Here is a 19,963-nt window from a genome sequence, read left to right on the forward strand (position 1 = left end):
AGTCCATTCATGCTAATCAGAAGTCAGGATTACAAACCTCTGAAAAGGATATTATAGCACATGTACCCTTGAGTGGTAATATCTGTCCGTTGCCTGTGTCTGATGGTCTGGTCTGAGCTATGTATGTCTCTCAGGAACTCTCCTGGGAGGAGGGCAGAGGCCCCTAATTCCTTGCAGGCAGTTTTTTTGGGCAGTATGGTGGACTTGCCATGCTTCAGGAGTCTTGGACTTACAGTTCTGTCTTGAATCTGATCAGCGGCTCAGCTATTAGTCAAACCCAAAGAAAGGGAACACTCCACCCCTGTGAACACGCGTGCGTGCGCGCGCGCGTGCACACACACACACACACACACACACACACACACACCATTCACAAGAGCACTGAACAAATTGTGCTTTCCTGGCCTCTGGTAGTCTACCTCTTCCTTGATCATTCAGACCTGCCATCTATGGGTGGACAAGTTGCACACTGCATAAGAGTGCTGTATCTAGGGAGGCATCATTGACATTGGAAGCATGTTAGACTTATACTTACTGTAATAATATTCTGGTGTATAGCAGCGTTATGCTCTAACAAAATCAGTCCATTATGACGCTTTCTGACCAATGGATGTAACATATCGAGGAATAGGTGCCTTTTTAATTCCACAAAGGTACTGTGTGTGTTAGCAGCAGCCACAGCGTATGACACCTGTATTACGTAAAGAATGGAAAAGAAGAAAAATACACAGAATACAAAAGATTCAAACTCTTCTGGGGCAGAGCTGTCTTAACACTTCTTACATTAGAACAAACCTTTAAGAGTAAGGGTCTGGAGCTGATGGTCTACCCTCAAATAGTTAGCACCACTTTTGACTGGAGGTAAAGGAGCAAAGAGACAGAAACTATTTTTCTCCCCATCTCAGCTGCTCTCCCTTATCACACAGAGAAGAGGAGCTGAAAAAGGCAAACCAGAGAGATGTATGTTGCTGTTAACCCACACAGAAGGATGTGATGAAGTTAAGACTCTCCTTAACAAAGAGTCACTTGTTGTCTTGTGGCTTCCCAGTATCCATTCCCCTTTCTCCTAGTAATAACCCCCCACTTTCCCTTTGGGAAATAGGTTCTGCTCCATTGTGCAAAGCCTATGCAATTGCCCAACAAAATAGCCTGCCTTCTACTGGCCAAAGGGATGGTCATGTGATTCAAACTAAGCCAGATGTGCTCTCTCTCTCCCTCTCTCTGATGGTTAACTTAAGGTGTCTACTGGGCTATGGGATGCCCAGCTATTTGGTCAACCATTATTCTGGGTGTTTCTGCAAAGATGTTTTTGGATGAGATTGGCATTTTAATTGTATGTGGGTGAGACTCGTCCAATCAGTTGAAGGTCTGAATTAAAAAAAAAAAAAAGACCAACCCTCCCCTGAGTAGGAAAGAATTATCCAGCAGATTGCCTTTGGGCTTCATCTGCAACATAACCCCTCCTGCCTGATGGCCCTACAAGTGATACATCACCTCCCCCTGGGTCTCCAACTCCAACTCACCCTGCTCATTGGGCTTACCAGCCTCCTTAATTGTGTGAGCCAATTCCTTATCAGAATTATCCCTCTCTCTCTCCCCCATCCCTTTCTGTGTATATTCTATTGGTTCTGTTTTTCTCTGGAAAATTCTAATACATTCTCCCTCTCTTCCTCTGGATTTTGATGCATGGGGAGACACACTCAAAAACATAAGAGTAGCTGGAAAGCATTCATTTCAGCAGTGATGTCATGATGAGACATTAGGGGACCTCAGTCCTGCTACCTAAACCCCTCCAGAGACGCTTCATTCTTGTCCTTTCCTGAAACTGGTTCTCAGTCTTTCCTAGCAATTTCCCATATCTTCTTTCAGCCCACAAATATTTACTGAGTACCTACTCTAGTCAAGGTCTGTTCTACTGGAGGAAGAGTGGTGATCAAGGTAGGCCTGCTCTCTCTCATGGAACTTGTTTTCTAAAGAGTCCTTTTCTTAAGTAGGTTAACTCTTGGGGCACCTGGGTGGCTCAGTGTCCAACTTCACTTGGCTCAGGTCCTGATCTCACAGTTTGTGAGTTCGAACCCCACTTTGGGCTCTGTGCTGACAGCTCAGAGCCTGAAGCCTGCTTCTGATTCTGTGTCTTCTTCTCTCTCTACCCCTCCCCCACTCACCCTCTGACTCTCTCTCAAAAATAAATAAACATTTTAAAAAAATTTTAACAGGTTAACTCTTATCAAAGAGTTGGTCTCTGTTGCTTGCCACCAAAGAATTCTGATTGATACTAATATTCTCCATTTGGAGATTGCTGGCTCTGCCCCTTCTCTAGGTCATCTTGGATAAACGGGATGCCAGTCCTCCAGAAGAAGTCAGAGGAGAAACCCCCAGCTCTGCACAATCCTTGCAAGCCACTTCCCTCTGATCACCCCCAAGAAAACCACCTGAGAACCCACCAGTGGGCTTGTCTAATGTACTCACTTTAGGATAACACCTGACTCGACAGGAACACCTCCATGACAGTGGCTTCTCCACTGGAAGCCATCTACACCATCGTTTCTCCTCTCCTGCTTACAACCTGAGAAGATACATTACAACAAGCATTACCTTGCTTGTGCCTCATTATGATTTGTTTCACATTTAATCTTCTTCACCAGAAGCATTTTTAATGCCCTCCCCCAAGACCCACAGGATTTATTCTCGGATTAGGCAGGAGACAAGATGAGAGAAGCTGATCGAAGGGGCTAGACATAGCTTTTTCATGAGGTAGCACCGGACGGCTATTAACACAACCAAAACTCTATCCTGAAGCAAGGAGGCATGCTGTTTGCCTCACTGCGGGGGTGTCAGTGACTATGGCTGGGAATTGTCACCGTTTAGTTTAGCACTCCTGGCAAACCCTGGAGCCAGCTTGCATAATGCAGTGTCTAAAGAACATGATTCTTGTTTGCAGTTAAAAATAGAACACGGTCACATAACAACTCGTACAGAAACCGTGAGGCTGGTGGAAGAACCAAATTGAATGACAGTCACAGGGGGTTACCGAACACCTGCCCCAGTCATTCAGAGCCTGTGCTCTCTGGGAATGGCCAGCACACAGAAGCCAGCTCTGCCCTGAAATCAAATGACAAAAATAAACAACCAAACTGACCCAGTTCAATCAAGAAACATGAGTGCACCTTTAAGCAGGCAGCAATTCAGGTAGCCTCTCCAGTCCAAGCCTCCTGGGAGACTTAGCTCTGTGTTCTAAAAGAATTAACTGTTGTAGATTCAGTGGCAGACATGCTGGGTTTACAGCTGGACTGAAAGCCGCGACCGAGTTAGGTCTGAATTCCACCCTCACTGGTATGTTTTCACTGCAGGCGCACGTGTTCTGCTCTGTACAGAATGCACTAAACGTGGTTCCCTGGCTCCTTCTAAAACGGATGCAGGCGTCTCGTGACCCACTGCTGGGGCTCGCCAAGAGCTGAGATTTAGAAAAGAAAGATTTGGGTTTCCATACCAGGAAACACATTAACACTGTAGTAGAGTTCTCATTGGAAGAAAGGTCATGCCAGCGAAAGAGTAGAGACCTCCCGCCTGGCAACATACAAAGCGAAGCTGTCAGAACTACTGATATTGTAATATACTACCAGGAAAAAAAAAAAAAAAAAAGGATGTGAGAGAACAAAAAGAAAAGGAGGCTTCTGCTTCCCCACCCCGGCCCTCGCCAGCCTCTGGCCTGACAAATCACTTCTCTCTCTGCCTCTCTTCCCCCTCTTTAAAATTGGCCTACGATGACTGTTTCCTTCCAATGGCGCCAAAATGGTAGAAAGTTTAATTGGATACGTGTGTCAGTTCTTTGTTTCTGACTGTGGAATTCCAGAGCGGCCATATCCTGTGTGCTTCACAGCCACCTGGGGAGCTTATAAAATTACAGTAGCTGGGCCACACCCCTGCAGATGTGGGGACGGTGGGTCCCAGGCACGGGTAGGTTTTAAAAGTCCCCCAGGTGATTCTAATGTGCAGCTAGGGCTCAGAACCATGAGCTGCGACAGAGAGAGAAAAAAAAAAAACTCTCTATTGCTCCCCCAGAGAAAGGTGGAAAATCAAAGACACGTGGATTCTCCCACCTCCTCCAAATCTTCAAAGGGTTTCTTTTCATGGGGTTAGACAAATTGTCTTGCTCCCAGACTTCTCCCTCCAACTTCCCCCACCCCTCTGCCAGCATCAATCAAGAAGGAAACGAACTAAATATTTTGAAGAGGTGGCTGGGGACTTTTTATTGATTTAAAAAAAAAAAAATTTTAAGTTTATTTCTTTTGAGAGAAGGAGAGTGCAAGCAGGGTAGGGGCAGAGAGAGAGGGGGAGAGAGAGGATCCTAAACAGCCTCCAGAGGGTCAGTGCAGAGCCTACTGTGAGGCTCGAACCCACATGAAATCATGACCTGAGCTGAAACCAAGAGTCGAATGCTTAACTGGCTGAGCCACCCAGGCGGCCCACTTTTTATTGTTTTTAATTGAAGCAAACTCTAAGTAGCACTTAAGTGTATTATGGGGGCACCTGGGTGGCTCAGTTGGTTAAGCAGTTGACTTTGGCTCAGGTCATGTTCTCACAGTTTGTGAATTTGAGCCCTATGTCAGGCTCTGTGCTGACAGCCCAGAACCTGGAGCCTACTTCGGATTCTGAGTCTCCCTCTCTCTCTCCACCCCTCTCCAACTTGTGCTCTCTCTCTTTCAAAAATAAATAGATAGGGGCGCCTGGGTGGCGCAGTCGGTTAAGCGTCCAACTTCAGCCAGGTCACGATCTCTCGGTCCTGAGTTCGAGCCCCGCGTCAGGCTCTGGGCTGATGGCTCAGAGCCTGGAGCCTGTTTCCGATTCTGTGTCTCCCTCTCTCTCTGCCCCTCGCCCGTTCATGCTCTGTCTCTCTCTGTCCCAAAAATAAATAAACGTTGAAAAAAAATTTTTTAAACAAAAATAAATAGATAGATAGATAGATATTTAAATGTATTATGGTCTTTGCCTCAAAGTTTATCTTTTAGAATTCACTCAGTCCTGGGGCACCTGGGTGGCTCAGTCGGTTAAACGTCTGACTCTTGATTTCAGCTCACGTCATGATCTCACGGTTCCTGAGTTCGAGCCCTGCATCAGACTCTGTGCTGACAGCATGGAGCCTGCCTGGGATTCTCTCTTTCCCTCTTTCTCTGCTCCTCTCCTGCTTGTGCTCTCTCTCTCTCTCTCTCTCTCTCTCTCTCTCTCTCAAAACAAATACATAAAAGATTTTTAAAAAATAGAGTTTATTCAGTCCTGAGGCACTTATACCCAACCGGAGGGTCTTACAGTCCTCAGTCTGTGCCACCATGTTCAGAACAGGCTGCTGTCTTCACACCCAGCTGGTGACACTGTCCCCTTCACCTTGCCATAGGCCGTTATTAGTAAAGGATGCCTGGGTGTTAAGCACCCCATCCCCCTATAAAAAGTGAATGATTCAGGGTAGAGGATCTTACTATGGTAAGTCCCTTGATGAAGGACTTAATGTCTCAATGCAGGTTGGCCAGTCCAGTTTTCTCTGTACCCCCACTAGGCTCCATGCCCCCCCCCCCACTAACACATTTGTTACAAAGCTTGTTCCACAGGTCATTGTGTCTCCCACTGGAATAAGTCCCAGAAGACCCAATGTTCATTCCATGCCCTCCTATAGCCTGTAGTTTGTCCTTTGCCCTTGAAAGCACCCTGTGTGCTTCTGCTCTGTTGAATCAGACGTTTGAAAGGAGGTGGAAACCTTGAAAGAGAAACCAAAGGACACAGCAAGGGTCACAGTGATGTGGTTAAGAGCTGGGGAATCAAACAGGCCTTAATCTGAATCCTGTCTCTATCACTTTCTAGCTATGCACCTGAGATATCATACCTAACCTCTCTGAGCCTCAGTTTACTCAAGTGTAAAATAAGTTTAGTTATAAAACCTACATCATAGGATTAGCATAAGGACTAAATGAGATGTACCTGGTGGCATCATGTGACCATCCCAGAAGGCAGTCACAACTGCCACTGTTATTATTAATAAAGTTAAGAGTGAGGAGTGTGGTGGACCACTGATATCTCCTCAGAATCAATGTCAACTGTGGAGCAACGGGACCTGGGGGAGAAAACCTGAGTTTAGAGCCATCCCTTCCTCTATGATTTTAGACCAGTAGCAGCATGTCTTCAAGCTTCAGTTTCCCCAGGTGCAAAATTGTGGCAATAATAATATAACCACGATGCCGACTTCACAGAGTGGTTACAAGGACTAAATGCAACAATGCACATAAATGTGCTTTGCAAGCTCAAAGAACCATATAATATTAGTAATTACGACTCACACCCAATTCTCAACATTTTCTTGTCCTGAAAACTGATAAAAGGAATAAACGTCTTCTCTAAGATTAGAAATGGAACAAAATGAGACTTGACTCTCATGCCTCTAATCCAACAACTCAATGAAGTCTAGGCAAAGGGTGAGCCCCACAGAGAGTGAGGGATCTGATCAAAAGCGGGCAGCAGTGCTGGGCTAATAGTTCTGGAATGATCCCCTCCTTTAATTCAGCAACTGCCTAGTGTTTATTTACCATATTATCTCCCATCACCTCAGAAGATATCCTAACAATTAGTTAAAGTTGTTGATTTTCATAAATGATGACCTTCATAAAAGATGGCCTAATATCACAGGGCAAAAAGAGAGAGGGCAGAAAATACCATAATTATGTTTCTTTCTTCAAGGAGCCTTTTTTCTTGGCTATCATGTTTTTTGTTTGTTTGTTTGTTTGTTTTGTTTTTGTGTGTGTGTGTCTAACTTTTTAAATAATATGTTGGGTTTTGGGTGACACTTCCCTGGTATTTTTTTAGGGGTTTTCCAATTTCTGCTGACTTTGCTAACCGACACAAGTTTCCATTGCTATCATAAACATTTCTAATTTGAAAGTTAAAGGCAGGGAGCACCTATGCCAGCACAAGAAAGGGAATTTAATGTCAGATTGTTACTAGCTACCTGTAAGCAGGCTCTTGGATGGCTCCTATCAAAGTGGAGGCTCTCTCTGGGTCCTGAGCTACCTAATTACATACTCTCTTCCTCCCCCACCTGCCAGCTGTCTTCAGAGCCTCCACTGACCCAAGATGCTCCCCATTCACATTAAAGATAGAGATGACTATGGCACCTGGGGGGCTCAGTCAGTTGAGCATCTGACTTCAGCTCAGGTCATGATCCATGAGTTTGGGCCCGCATCATACCCTCTGCTATCAGAGCAGAGCCCGCTTCAGATCTTCTGTCCCTCCCCTCTCTGACCCTCCCCACTTGCACTTTCTCTCTCAAAAATAAATAAACCTTTAAAAAAAAGATACAAATGACTTAGGACACCTTAAAATGCTGGTCCTCCAGGGCAGTGTTCCTTTAGGAACATTCAAAATTTAGCCAAAGGAAAGAGATTCCAGTAGTAGAATTCCAGGCTTCGCTCTTGGGGGGCCCAAGGGGTGTGATGGGAGCAGGCATGACATTATGGCTCCAGTAATACTTGCAGTGGGTGGTATGGAGTCCTTAGAGGACTTCCTACCTCTTTGCCCACTGTCCACTAGAAAGCAATTAGGGCCAACCGGATCTGTGGACATGGGAAATGAGCTGGAGGAAGAAAATTTGCAAAGAATGCACAGGAGGGCCACTCCTCCAAAATTTTTTACATGTTTGTGGAGGCCACGGGGTTAACTCAAAGGGAAGAGGGGCAATCCAGCCATTAGGAGTGTTCTCTGTCCTCGAAAAGGCTCTGAGGAGGAATGTCTTGGAGTTGGGGTACGTGTACAATATGCATTAACGATAAGGAGTGCCCCTTTTGAGAGCTTTTTTCCAATCCCCATATAGCTTCATTTTTATCTCCAAATTAGACAACAAATTAAGAGCAAGAAAGGAAAACTTTAAGTCACTCATTCAAATCTACCAAATCAAAAGCTCCACTTATGCAATACTACATTTCACCAGCCAAAATAGCAGTGTGCATTTATTTTAGTCCTTGGCAAGTATTCAAGTGCAGGAGCCTATGGAGGTGTTATGAAAGGCGCTGGCAGGTAATTGTATAAGGCAGGCAAACCGGGAAATGGATCTTCTTAAATGACCAAAAAGAAAGGGGATCCTGATTAAGATGACATCAGCTCCCAAGAGGTCTAGTCACCCTTTGAGGGGCTCTAGACTCGTAAAAGAATGACCAGGTCAACAGGTAGTAAGTCATAAAGGGGCTAACACTTGCCCAAAACGAATGGAAATCTGAATCGTTGACCTCAGGTCCCCATGCCCAACTCCTGACACACTAGTAAAAATTTTCCTTTGCTGTGCTGGGGCCAGCTCTGCCCCCAACCAAAGTGAATATTAGACAAATATTTGAAGAATATCATTTCAAGGGGGTGACAAATTATTTGCCTGCTTGAATCAGCCATCTTTGTTCAGCGTGCCTCTTTAAACCCAGTGGCTTTACAAGCCAAGAACACAGAGGAGAGGTACAGTCCAGGACTATCAACATTGTCTTCTCTCTTTCATCTTCTAACACAGGCGCCCAGTGCCCTTGGGCTGCCCAGAGTCAGGAAAAAGGTGAGGTGGGATGAAGAGAAGAGAAGGACAATGAAGCCAGGCCTGCTCCCTCATCCAGGACTGTTTCACATATGCTTCATGGCATGCAGCACCAAAGAGAATTCCATTTTTTGAGGACTTCTTACCTGCCAACAACTGCTGATTGCCTTACATACATTATCTCTTTCGAATCCTCACAATGCATGGAGGTGGTTTTCAACATTCCCACATTCCATATGCGGCTCTAGGGAAATTAAGAAATTTATCCAAATTCACACAGGGGTTCAAAGCCCTTGGGAGGGTCTGACCTCCCAAGCCCCTGTTCATACAGGAGACATGTTATAATCCTCTTAGATTCCCTTGGTGCCACACTGGCCTGGACCCTCAGCCACAGGCTCTGTCTGGCTTGGTGGCCTCTACAACCCAAGAACTTACTCCAGCTGGGGCCAACTAGAGTCTTGCTGGGAGAATCAGGACCTTCCCCTTGCTGCTGTTGGGTAGCTCAGTCAACATGCCACATACCCTGACATTTTGGCTTCTCCCACCAAACACGGGCTGTGAAATCTGGTTTCCCTGATACCAAAAGGGGCCAGAGAAGCAACCCAGAAGTGGTGCCCAGTAGTTATCTTCTCATTGGAGAGACCTAGTCTGACAGTTTTCTTCACTTCCTCCCTTCCAACGACTCCTCCAAGGCACAGTCTTTCTCAACATCCTCCCTGAAGGACGTTCCCATGTGGCTAAACAGACACACCTGCCGACTTACCAGCCCTGTGTCTTCAGAGCCCTTTGTGGAGCCATGCTAAGGCCACCCCGCTGCATTACTCCCCACCTTCCTACCTCCCTTCACTTTACTCTCACCATCACTGCTCAGAGATTGCACTTTGTAAGTAAAGCAAGCCTGAAACCCAGGCTTTCCAGTTTTGTCTTGACTTAGTTATTTATTTTGACATTCTTAATAATGTGATAAGTACCTGCAAGCCTGCCATCCAAAACAAAAGCTAAACTCTTGACATAACCTTCATCTAACCATGTGGTCCCCCTTTCATTCTCCCCCTGTCCCCATACAATACAACCATCATCTACACTTCCTTTGCTTTTTTAAAATGTGCAGTTTTATTGCATCTATAAATATTTCTATAAAGTATATTCTTATATTAGTTGTTTTCTATAAGAATTATATGAATTCTATAGAACTCTATAAGAATTATATGATATTGTATACTTTTAGGACATTTGCTTTCTTCACTTAATGTTTTCTTGTTTCATTGCTAGGCTTTATCCACATTGTTGTGAGTTAGCTTCGTTCAGTTGTTTTTAATGCCATGTAATATTCAGTTGTGTGAATATGTTACAATTCATCCACCCACTCTCCTGTTGATGGGCATTTGAGCTGTCTCCAGGTTGTCACAGGTTGTCAGCTCAACCTGTTGAGCTGTCTCCAGGTTGTGATTAGTGAAGTTATGAACATTCTTGCACACATCTCCTGTTGTATATCTGCATGAGTTTCCCTTGGGTCCATCCCTCAGAATGAATTGTTGGATCATATGTATACAAATGTTCAACTTTAGGAGATATGCCAAACTGTTTTCCAAATTAGTTAACCAAATCTGTGCCCTTTCTATCATACTCAGAAAAAATACTCTAAAATCCAATGTTTGTAGTTCCCCCTAGTTCTGACAGCTGCCAAAATTGAGAATTGCTGGTCGGCAGGGAAGTACCTTATGTTTCCTCTGAGTATTTGATTTTTTAAGAGGATGCTTGGAGAGGCAGTGATTTTCATCCAAAGCAGTGACTTTCTCAGGCTGAATATTAGAGGGCCTCTATCTCTGTAGGCCCTTCCAGATTCACTCAGTCAGCGCTTCACTGACATGCTTACTAAGTTCTCAGGCTGCATAAGACCTTGACGATCCAGTACTGGGAGACAGCCCTGCCTTCAAACATTCTAAAGTTTGGGCACCTGGGTGGCTCAGCTGGTTAAGTGTCAGACTTCGGCTCAGGTCCTGATCTCACAGTTCGTGAGTTCGAGTCCTGCATCTCCTCTGTATCCCTTGCTCTCTGCCCCCGCCCCCCCCCCCCCCCGCTCATTCTCTCTCCCTCTCTCTTTCTCTCCCTCTCTCTCTTTAAAATGAATAAAATAAGATAGACAAACATTCTAAAGTCTGATGTGGGAGAAAGACAAGAAGACTAGTTATGTTGGGATGCTATCTCAGTCTTCCTATTTCTTCCTCACCCTTTCTCCCTAGGCAAATGGTAACTCAGATTGACAGAAAGCAATGGGGGTGGGGAGCAACAGGAAGTCTTCAGAGAGAGTGGGCAGGTATACACTAAACTTGAAGTTACCCAAAGGCAAATAATTTCAAATAGTCCCACCTGGTTATTTGCTATCATCAACCCCTTCCACCATAAATTTCCTGGGAGAAACTGTCCCCTCCTGACAAGGACACCTGGTTCCACGGTAAGTCAGAGGCCTGACTACCCCATTCTTGGAGACTGATTGGAAACCTGCTCTTCTCCTCCACTTCACCCACACAAGGATCTCTTAGAATGGACATAGTGTAGGTTAGGACCTCTCTGCCCTCACTCCCTATATCCACTGTTCATCTTCAGGTTGACTCCATGTGTCAGCCAGATGGACTCTGGCTGCCTCAGACCTCCAGAGTTCCTAGAGCCTATGATTCTGGAAAAAGGGTATTTTTCTGGATAGCTGGTAAATAATAAGAGAGACTTCTGGCTGGCCCAACTCATATCATATACTCTTCCAGAAGCTAATCCCTTTGACTAGAAAGATAAAATGCTCTGATTGACTGAGCCTGGATCACATACCCATCCTTGGGCCAAACCATCTGACCAGAGGGTGGGGGATGTGTGCCCCCAAAAGGATGCTGGGCAGAAAAAATAAAAATGTGTGCCCATGAAAAGGCTCAAGAAGACAGCAGTTTTACTTGATTACTCTAGTTCATATTCCTCGTATTACCTCTTTCACTAGTGAGGGACAAGGCAAAAATATATTTTACATTGTCCCTCGGTATTCTGTCAACTATAGCACAATGATCCGTGTCATGGAGAAATAACATAAGTCACCTATCTGATTTCTACTTGTAGTGGCTTTAGTAATCACATGCATTAAAGAATGTTTAGGACGGAGCATGCAGTCTAGCATAGTGTAGTTTTATAGTCCCCTCTCACAACTGAGCAAGCAGGGACCTCAAGTGGCTCCTCCCCTCTGCCCTGTACTCCACTCTTCTGTTTACCTGGGTTACTGATCTGGAGCATTTTCAGTCACTCTTCCTACATGGAGCATTTTCGGTCAGTTTTCTTGATTGCTTTCTTCTGGGGCTCTGGGGGATATTCCTTCTTCCTCTCCTTAAAACCAGCAGCTCCATAATGAATCACTTCTCCCTTTTTTCTTGTTAAGCCAGTCTATTAGAATTCTCAACCCTGGAATTTCCGGAAATGCAGCTGAAGGATGGGCATTGTGCCAGGGTGGGGATAGCAAACGGAAAATAAATCTTAAAATCAAACCTCACAGACAGCAGTCCACCTCACCTACTTAATTATTAGAATCGGTTTTGAGGAGCCTCTCGGTGCTTAAAATGTTGAGTCTACAGAATTTCAAAGGGTTCTGAGAGTGCCATCAGATTATCCCTAGAAATCCTATGCAGGATTTTTTACATAGGACCTAAGTCAATGGTAGTTGATTACATAAATTATGAAGACTGTAGTCATTGCCAACCTATCTCCATTTTACCACAGATTTTGCAAAGTAGTCAAATTGTAGAGTGGAAGACAACAAATCTAAAAAGTGTGTGTTTGTGTGCTTTGTTGCACATATCACACCTTGAAAACATACTTTCCTTTTTTTGTTCTGTTTTGCTTTGCTTTAGGCCTATCTTTCCTTTCAGAATATACATTCTCAGAGGACAAAAATATCTGGTTCCACTTTGTATGATTAGGACTTAGCAAATGCCTGGTCCATATGGGTGATCAATAAATATTGGAAGGAATAGGTCTCTTTTCATGTCTCTCTTTCTTCTCAAATGGTTGGCAACTACTGAAATCAAATGTGCTAAGAAAATCCGGTCTTCCTTAAATTAAATTGTGCAGGAATCCAAGTTTACTTTAATTCTGCTTTCCATTTGCCTTTTCTTTAGTACTGAACAGCTTCTCCAGCATACTTCCCAGGCACTTGTATCCCTTCTGCAACTTCTTGGCAGCTTAGAACTTTTTCCTTTAGTTAAGCCTGTCTTTCTAGGATGGTGCCCCAGATTCTAAGATTACCCTTTTTTTCCTATGCTCCCATTAAAATTCCCATTTTTCTCACTGCCAGGAGAAAAATAATCAGATAATTTTCCATTAAAATGTTATGCTGTAATAGACCACTTAATGCAATAATTCTCCAGGGTGTTTGTATTTCAAAATGTGAAGCAGGAGGGGCACCTGGCTGGCTCAGTCAGTGGAGACTGTGAATCTTGATCTCAGGGTTGTGGGTTCGAAACCCATGTTGGGTATAGGGATTACTTAAAATCTTTAGGAATGATTGGGTGGCTCAGTCAGTTAAGTGTCTGACTCTTGGTTTCAGTTCAGGTCCTGATCTCACGGTTCCTGAGTTCGAGCCCCGCATGGGGCTCTGTACCGACAGAGCAGAGCCTGCTTGGGATTCTCTCTCTCCCACTCTCTCAGTGCCCCTTCCCTGCTCACGTGCTCTCTCTCTTTTCTCAATAAATAAATAAATAAATAAACTTAAAAATAAGTAAATAAATAAAGTCTTTAAAAAATAAAATGTGAAGCTTTATTAAGATAAAGTATTATGATGGCATTTCAGGATTCCTGTGACAGTGCAGTAGGTTGTATATATATTTCCATAGGTGGGTAGTAGGGTAGTTGGGGCTTTCCTCTTTCTCTGGGGCACCTGGGTTGCTCAGTCGATTAAGCATCCGACTTTGGCTCAGGTCATGATCTTGAGGCTCGTGAGTTAAAGCCCCACATCAGGCTCTGTGCTGACAGCTCAGAGTCTGGAGCCTGCTTCAGATTCTGTGTCTTCCTCTCTCTGCCCCTCTCCTGTGCACACTCTGTCTCTCTCTCAAAACACTAAAAAACACTAAAAAAAATTTATTAAATAAAAATATTTTAAAAAATCAAAATAGATAAATCTTTAGACTTCTTACCATACAGTCATTCTAGGAAATGAAAAAAAAAATTGAGAAATAAGAAAGCAGAGGAGTTTAAACACAAACAAACCTTGCTTTTATCTAAAAAACAAAACAAACAAAAATAATCAAAGAATTGTTTCAGAAAGGAAAAACCAATTTATTTAGCTTGTAAGAAAATTACAGGGGCAGCACAGAGCCTGCTTAGGATTCTCTCTCTCCCTCTCTCTCTCTGCCCCTCCCCTGCTTGTTTTCTCCCTCCCTCTCTCTCTCTCTCCCAAAAGAAATGAATAAACTTAAAAGAAAAAAGTTTTTAAATGGGTCCTTCCTCACTGAAACCTGGCCTCTCTTTAAGAAAGAAAAGAGGGGCGCCTGGGTGGCACAGTCGGTTGAGGGTCCGACTTCAGCCAGGTCACGATCTCGCGGTCCTGAGTTCGAGCCCCGCGTCAGGCTCTGGGCTGATGGCTCGGAGCCTGGAGCCTGTTTCTGATTCTGTGTCTCCCTCTCTCTCTGCCCCTCCCCCGCTCATGCTCTGTCTCTCTCTGTCCCAAAAATAAATAAAAACGTTGAAAAAAAATTTAAAAAAAAAAAAAGAAAGAAAAGAAAATTACAAATGATTGTTGCTTTAAAAAAAAATGGTATGGGCAAAGAGTAAAAAATACAAAACTATGAAGTATAAAGAATGATCATAAGGAGGTTCTCCAAAAGAATCCTTTAAATGGCTAATTCCTGAAGTATATTTAAAATAAAATTCCATTTGCAAAAATTACATTTACAGTTAACTTTCTAGAAACCAAGTTACTGTATAAACTACTTTCTTCTGCCTCCAAGAGAATTGTAAACAAACTTCCATTGCCAAAATTTCGTTAGCATCAGAATTTCCCCGGCCAGCTCCCACTCAGGCATTTCTTTACTTACCGTCTTCACATCATGTTAGAAAATTGATTTTTGTTGTTGATAAGATTACAGGCTTCCTGAACATATGACTGGTCAGCTTTGAAAGTGGTCACCTGTGGTAACCTGTTCTCTCTTAATAAATGCTACAATGTCACTCAGAAGAACATAGAGGCCCTGACACAAATCCATAGGGCCAGAATCAGGAGGGAAGGACATTTCTTTGGGTTTCCTGTTAGATACAGAAAACTCAGGTCCCGGAGCTACCCCAACCGGCATGCTAAGAACAAAGAACTTCGCCCACTCAGTTTACTGTCCCAGATCTATCACACCATGTTCTCTCCCCGGCAGGAAGTCAGTTCTCTGCACTTGCAAATAGAATAAACAAACCATCCATACAGAACTAGTGGACATTTTGTTTTGTTTCTTACCAGATTTCATGAGAGATCCCTGGGTATAATACAATATTAAACTTGAAATCTCTGTATAAATCTTTGAGGGACTCTACTTTCCAGGGAGATGATAAAATGTAGAAGTCCTTTGAATAATCACTTATGATAGAAGCAGCTAAAAATTGGATTCTAAAATCTCCATATCGGGGCATCTGGGTGGCTCAGTGGGTTAAGCGTCTGACTTCGGCTCAGGTCATGATCTCACGGTCCTTGAGTTTGAGCCCCACGTCGGGCTCTGTGCTGACAGCTCAGAGCCTGGAGCCTGTTTCAGATTCTGTGTCTCCCTCTCTCTGACCTTCCCCTGTTCATGCTCTGTCTCTCCCTGTCTCAAAAATAAATAAAACGTTAAAAAAAATTTTTTTTAAATCTCCATATCCACCCTGCTACATATCTTAGGCATCCTGCTGAACTCTCTATCCTGGATATGATTCTGGGACCAGCCTATGACATCTTCACATTTGTCTTCATTCCCAAGTCCTGATTTGTTGTTGGAAGTACTCCATTGATGTTAATTAACATATTTCAGTTGATGCTATACAAATACTATACTCCCGTTACACAGAGGTAAGCAAAAGGAAATTAAATGGTAATGCTTCAGGAAAATTTCTAGATCTGATAATGCCAGAGGAGGAACAAGAGGTTTCTGCACCTGAATCTTGTGCTTTTGTTGCAGGCAGTATTGTGCTGCTGGCGCTAACCTGGCTGTCTACTTCTCGTTGTCACCCATCTGGGACCTGGGATCTCATGCCCCAAGGTTTAGAAAATGTCAGCTATCTTGAGGGGCGCCTGGGTGGCTCAGTTGGTTAAGCATACGACTTTCGGCTCAGGTCATGATCTCAGAGTTTCATGAGTTGAAGCCCTGTGTGGGGCTCTTCACTGGCAGTGAGGAGCCTGCTTGGGGTTCTCTCTCTCTCTCTCTCTCTCTCTCTCTCTCTCTGTCCCTCCCCCACTCGCATGTGCACTCTGTCTCTCTCTCTCAAAATAAATAAACTTAAAAAAAATAAAAAAAATAGCTATCTTGAACCTATCCACTAAATATCTTTTGAGTTTATCTTTTATACTATTGCCAGAGTGGTATTCCTAAACTGAAACCTGATCATGTTATTCTTCTTGCCTCAAAGCAACTCACTGCCAGAGAATAAAGTCCAAAATCCTAGCCTGGCATATAAAGGCCTGCCTCTACATTGCTCTCCTCAGTCAAAGCATCAGATCTCTTTAGGTATTTGGTCCCACAGAAGAACTCCCCTCTCCTCTAACACTATTCCCTACCTTCTGCCGCACTTCTACCTGGATGCCCCTCCCATCCACCTGGAGAACACCCTCCACATCTCTCAAGCTTCAGTGCCGTGTCATTTTCGCGATGAAGCCTTTTCTGATATGCTCTCATCGCTCTGACTTCTGTCTCAACAAAATGTGGATCGTAATTCCTACACCCTCCTTTAGCTCAAGAGTCACATGAAGAAAGGGAGCATGAAAGGCCTCTGAGAAATGCCAAACACTATGCAAGTTCCAAGTTATGTTATAAAAGCTATTATGCAATAAGCCTTTTCTCTTTAGAGACCTAATGGAAGTCCTTGTGATTATTATTGTAAAATTCACCTCTACAAGTTAGAACATTTCTCCTGCTTATTCATTGCTTAAACATGAGCTAGGCTTAAAATGGTGATAAGGTCTGTGCCCACTTCAGCCACAAAGAGATTAAAGTTGGGCCCTCACAAAGAGGATCAGCATGATCTCCGCCCCATGGGATCCGCAGTAGTGAAAAATGTCATTTTCTTTGCTTTCTAGAATTCTATTCCCAAGTTTCATATTTCTTTCCTTTTATCCATGGAATGGTCTTCCTTAGACCTCTCATCCTTGTCTAGTCAATAAATAAAAGTTTGATCTCCTTAAATGACTTTGGCTCTAGCATTGAGTCTTGGTTGTTTCTCAAGCCACCCGATTGGGAGACTGTCACCCATGGTTTCTGGAACACTGTGATCATAACAGGTAACACTTAGTAAGTAATGACTCTGTACCAGGCACTCTTCCATATAATCTCTGAAAATTAGAAAATTTAAACCTCACTACAACTCTCACTTCCTCTCTGCAAAATGGAAATGAGTTAGGAGGGTTCAACCCCTTGCCGAAAGTGACAAAGTAGAGTCAGGGTTTAAGCCTAGGAGTCTGACAACACAGTCCTGCTGTTAACCACTGTATTGTAATCGCAGCTCTAATGGACTGTAGAGCAGCAAGACGGCTCTGCTCCCTCGCTCTCCAGAAACTTGCATTTAGTGTAACGGGTGGCGTTGAGCCCAGGACTATGAGAGCAGACACCATATTCACCGGGATCGACCATATGCCACTGTGGGTCACTGCCACCAGTTGGGACGCTAAGACCTAAGAGAGCCAACTCAGGTAAGGCAGGTGCTGACACCCAGGTAGCCATTGAGCAGCAGACCACTGAGGTCAAAGTAATTTGCATATACTGAATCCTCGTGCATTTTGTTCAGTTTTCAACAGAATGGAAAATGATTTTGCCTTATTCATTTCCCTCCACTCCTGAACACCCTTTCCAAAAAGACCTCATTAAATTATAAATGTGGTACCCTAGGTTGGATCCTGAAGTAGTAAAAAGACATTAGTGGACAACTGATGAGGTTTGAAAAATTCTGCAGTTTAGTTAATAGAAATATACCAATGTTAATATCCTTGTTTTGATGCGTATCTCTTGGTTATAGAAGATGTTAACACTGGGAAAACTGGGTGAAGTATACATAGGGACTCTACTTTGCAACTTTTCTGTAAATCTAAAATTATTTTATTTATTTTTAAATGTTTTATTTATTTTTGAGAGAGAGTGCGTGTATGCATGCGGGGGAGGGGCAGAGGGACAGGGGGACAGAAGATCTGAAGCAGGCTCTGCACTGACAGCAGTGAGCCTGATGTGGGGCTCGAACTCACGAGCCATGAGATCACAACCTGAGCCAAAGTCTGACGTTCACCTGACTGAGCCACCCACGTGCCCCTAAAATTATTTTAAAAGTTAGGGGTACCTGGGTAGCTCAGTCAGTTAAGTGCCTGACTTCGGCCAGGTCATGATCTCACGGTTTATGGGTTTGAACCCCGCGTCAGGCTCTGTGCTGACAGCTTAGAGCCTGGAGCCTGCTTTGGATTCTGTCTTTCTCTCTGTCCCTCCCCCACTCGTGCTCTGTCTCCTTCTCTCTCAAAAATAAATAAAAACATGAAAAAGAAATTAAAATTTAAGGGGCATCTGGGTGGCTTAGTTGGTTAAGCATCTGACTCTTGATTTCGGCTCAGGTCATTTGTGATCACGATTTGTGTGATCACGCCCCACATTGGGCTCTGTGCTGACAGTGTGGAGACTGCTTAGGATTCTGTCCCTCTCTCTCTCTGCCTCTTCCCCACTCGTGTACTCTCTCTCTCTCTCAAATAAATACACTTTAAAAACAAATAAAAAATTAAATTTAAAAATACTTCAGTTTAATTATTTTGAGATTAATTTACTAGGCCCACTGAGTTAATCTATCACACAATTTAAATAAACTTACAGTGGTTTTTACATTTTTCTGAAATGATTGTTAAATACATCAGTGAATAGAACTGTTTGTTGGCAAAATTCAGGTTTTGAACTCATCAGTCATAAACACTATCTTTTCAGGATATGGGTTGAGACAAATATGGGTTGAGAATGAGTTACAAAGCCTCACCTTCCCAATAAAATGACCAGAACTTTGTATTACCATTGACAAACACAAAGGAACATTATGGTTAGACAACCATATGATTTCCCTAAAACAGTTTCCATCTCTCCTCTTGACATCCTTAAATTCCAAGTATCATAACCTGGCACACATTTTATAAACAGCAAAGAGAAAGCAAAATAATGACAAATTATGTCGATAACTCAGCCATAATTATAGTACCACGGGTAGGACTCAACATGACTACCTCAGATAGGACAGTTTTGCATTACAAGTATTATTTTCCATAACAGCCCTGGTAGAGAGGGGAACACGTTGTGCCCAGAGCTTCTCAGTCTTAGCTCAGATTTGAAGAACAAATCAGAAAATGACCAGTGTTGCCAGTCAATGTGATAGTCATCTGAACATTCTTCCCAGATTTTAGACAGTTATGCCTTCAATGAGATGCTATTGTTTAAACACTTGTTTTTCTAGGATCAAAAACCTTTACAGCTATCTGGTTGCCTAATCAGACCTCACTTGCTCTGCCAGCCGCTACCAGCTCCTCAGGCAAGTGGGAGCTCCTCTGAGCTGAGAGAACTGTCAGTAGCGGTGCTAAGCTATTTGTAACTCAAAGAACTGCAGGAGTTCACTCCTGCTTTGTTTTGCCCGGTCAGATCCTGTGAATCAGTTCTGACAAGTGACCAGATATTGTTCTTCTGCTCACCTTACATGGTCTCTATCTTTTCTTTTCTTTTCTTTTCTTTTCTTTTCTTTTTTTAATGTTTATTTATTTATGTTTTTGAGAGAGAGAGAAAGACAGAGTACGAGTGGGGGAGGGGCAGACAGAGAGGGAGACATAGAATCAGAAACAGGCTCCAGGCTCTGAGCTGCCAGCACAGAGCCCAAGGTGGGACTTGAACTTGGGAACCACTAGATCATAACCTGAGCCAAAGTCCGATGCACCCAGGCGCCCCTAGTGGCACACAGCCAAGGAAGAGAATTTCTCAAGTTCAAGGTGGGGACTAAAGGTTTTCTGTGCCCTCCATGTCAGGTTTGAACAAGAAGCAGGAGAGGACGCAAGAAGGGGCAGAAAAGAGGAAACCCAAAATCAAGCTTCTCAGAAGCTGAAAAAGAGTCCGGCCAATCTAATTCCTTAGACCTTCAAAAAGAAAGAAAGAAAAAAAAAGAAATGCCAAAACTGGGTTCGTAAATTAAGAGTGTATTTAAAAGTTT

At 43.5% G+C, this 19,963-nt stretch overlaps 2 long non-coding RNA genes across 2 annotated transcripts in view; both read right to left on the reverse strand.

Annotated features, from left to right (window-relative positions):
* LOC125160546 (uncharacterized) overlaps positions 1 to 19,963 on the reverse strand; it is a 170,391-nt gene that overhangs the window by 148,070 nt on the left and 2,358 nt on the right. The gene's annotated exons all lie outside the window — the stretch shown is intronic.
* Positions 551 to 8,717, reverse strand: LOC125160547 (uncharacterized). The gene is made up of 3 exons (XR_007150276.1): positions 8,698 to 8,717; positions 2,470 to 2,566; positions 551 to 691 (listed from the first exon to the last, which is right to left on the reverse strand). It is a non-coding gene; the product is annotated as an uncharacterized LOC125160547 (long non-coding RNA).

Source organism: Prionailurus viverrinus, chromosome A2, assembly GCF_022837055.1.
Source record: "Prionailurus viverrinus isolate Anna chromosome A2, UM_Priviv_1.0, whole genome shotgun sequence".
NCBI lineage: Eukaryota > Metazoa > Chordata > Mammalia > Carnivora > Felidae > Prionailurus > Prionailurus viverrinus.